Here is a 2,900-nt window from a genome sequence, read left to right as displayed (position 1 = left end):
CCAGAGATAGAAACCGAACGGCAGCGACTAAGTGGTTATAAAGCCTCCGCCCCGCGCGCCGCTGCCCACTGCGCAGGCGCCTCGCGAAGACACCTCACAACCCGCGCCGCCCCGCCCGGGTGGGGGCGCTGGGCGGGGCCGAGCGGGGGTGGGGCGTGCTGGGCGTGCTAGAGCGGAGCTCCGCCTCCTCGGGGGTCAGGTGATTCCAGGACCTCCATCTTGAGGAGACGGTAACCCAACTGCTTTTTAGACCTCCTGCTACAATACCTTCTCCCCGACCCCCGTCATCCATAAGGTGGAGTTTTCGGTTTGCCTTTCCTCAAGGATGGGCCGATTGCCACTTGCAGCAAATGATACTTCAGTTACTCCATCTGTAAAAAGCAGATAAGGGTAAATCAGATGGTGACTCCAAGCTGGTCCACCTTCCAACACTTCTTTTGTTGTTGTTTATTAAGCTTTAATTAATAAAGAGTATATTCATTGAGCATCTGTTAAGTGGAGGCATTACTAGATAAGACAGACGGGGTCCCCCTATCTGCAAGAGAATTATAGAACAAAGTCCAAATCCCTTAATCTAACATTCAGTGGTCTCTGTGAGCTAACAAACTATTGCTAGGCCCACCTCCCATTCTTACCTCCCGGTAGCTTCGTTACTTACAATTTGTAGAAGGAAGCCCAGCATTTTTCTGCCTGAAAGTGCCTTTCTTTTGCTGGTTCCCCACTGCTCTGACCGGGGGAAGATCTGGATTCAGACTTACAAATGCGAGGCAAGCAAGCCACTTTAACAGCAATGGGAATGTATCAGTTAGGATTATACTCAGTTGCAAATAACAAAAGAAAAAAAATGACTTACGATAGAAATTTATTTCTCTCTTTGTGAAAACTAAGTCGCAAGGTAGGCAGTTCAAGGCTGCTCTACCATCCTCAGCACTTGGTTTCTAATCGTAAGATCACCTCATTATGGTCCACATTCCAGACAGTGGGGAGGGAAAAGAGAAGAAAGGTACACTATTTTCCTTTTAAGAAGACTACCTGGAAAGTCTGGCACGTTTGTGTTTACATCTCATTAGCCAAAGCATCGTCACATGGCCAAACTGGGACATGTAGTTTTCTAACTGGGCACAATGTGCCCCTAAAAATAGGTGCTCTGTTATTTTTTGTTTTGCGGTACGCAGGCCTCTCACTGTTGTGGCCTCTCTCGTTGCGGAGCACAGGCTCCGGGTGCACAGGCTCAGCGGCCATGGCTCACGGGCCCAGCCGCTCCACGGCATGTGGGATCTTCCCGGACCGGGGCACGAACCAATGTCCCCTGCATCGGCAGGCGGAGTCTCAACCACTGCGCCACCAGGGAAGCCTGGTGCTCTGTTGTTAAAAAGAATGGTGGAATGAGTACTGGAAGGTAACCAGCTGTCTTTTTCATGGGTGGTATTTAAAACCATGAGAAAGGTCCCCAGGAACAAACCCTGAGAAAGTTCAGACTCATGAGGTAAAACAGTGGAAGAGGAGCCAGCAAAGGAAACTGAGAAGCAGGGGTTGTGAGACAGGAGAAAACTCAAGCCGGCATGATGTCACAGACACCTAGATAAAATGTTTCCAGGGGGGAGTGGTCAATTGTGACAAATCCCGCTGAGAAATGAAGAAAGATAAGAACAGAAATGACCGCTGGATTTGGCAATACCAAAGAGTCCCATAAGGAGGAGAAATGTTTCTCCTCAAGGAGGAAGGAGATTTGATGCTGGATGGCTAAACAACAATTAACTTCTGTATATTGGACAGAGTAGGCTAGGTTTTGCTGTGGTAACAACTCATATCTCAATGCCTTAACACATTGATATATTTTCCCCACTCATACAAAGCCTGCTATGAGGCAAGGCAGTCTCTGGGTCACTCAGAAGTCTGGGCTGTACCACCTCAACCCAAGGCTTTCAGGATTGCCTCAATAGGGGAAAGAGAGCTGGAGGGTTGTGCACCATCAATTCAATACTTCAGCCTGGAAATGACACGTGTTACTTCCACTCACAGACTACTAGGGAGAAAATGTCATACAGGCCCAGTTTAATTGCAAAGGAGGCTGGGAAATGTAGAGGGGGGTGAGGCATGGACTATTTAGTAAGTGATGTTATCTCAGCCACAGTTCCCTATAATCACTGTTGACTTTGTTCTCAGTGCCCAATGTCCTGAGCGGTTGCAGAGCCCCCTTCGAGGAGCTGTGTGCCTGTGATATGGATGAAAGATGGGGGAGAAGTCTGCCTTGTTCCTTGGGTCAGATTATGCTGAAGGAGATGGGGACCCCTGATTCCAGGCAGACCCAGCTGGCTTTGAGATGCCTCCTCTTGTGCAGCTGACAGAAACAGCTGTCGGAATCCTAGCTTGCTGAAAAGCTCAATGCACCGAATGTTTGCTTTTCTTGGCTCTGGTTCCCAAACAAACTCTGCCTCAGCTCAAAGCTGCCACCATCAGTGCTTTGGCAGAAAACTGACCTCTCATAAATGCCACTGGACTTTGCTATGGCCCCATTTCTCCTGGGTTTTGTCTCCTGAATCCATCACCCGTGAATCAAGGGACTAAAGCAATTCCTCCCACTTTTTCCTCTGTGTCTCCACTTGATACAAGCTGAGCAGTGACTCAGGGAGATGACATGAGAGAGAAGGATTCTCACTTATCTATTCACTCATTCAGTAAACATTTATTATACTTACTTTGTGGAAGGCTCTTTGCCAGGCACTATGGTCATAGAGATGAAGCACAGTCCAATAGGGGTTGCAGACAAGAAAGCAGGTCATTGGGATACTAAGTGATAAGGTCATGTACAAAAAGCTGTGACAGGCCAGAGGAGGGCATGGTAAGCCTTGCTGAGGGTGGTGAGGGATGGCTGTTCTGAAGAAGAGCCCTTTGGATTG

Source organism: Grampus griseus (genome assembly GCF_964374135.1).
Source record: "Grampus griseus genome assembly, chromosome: 1".
NCBI lineage: Eukaryota > Metazoa > Chordata > Mammalia > Artiodactyla > Delphinidae > Grampus > Grampus griseus.
Note: the sequence above shows the minus strand (reverse complement) of the source record.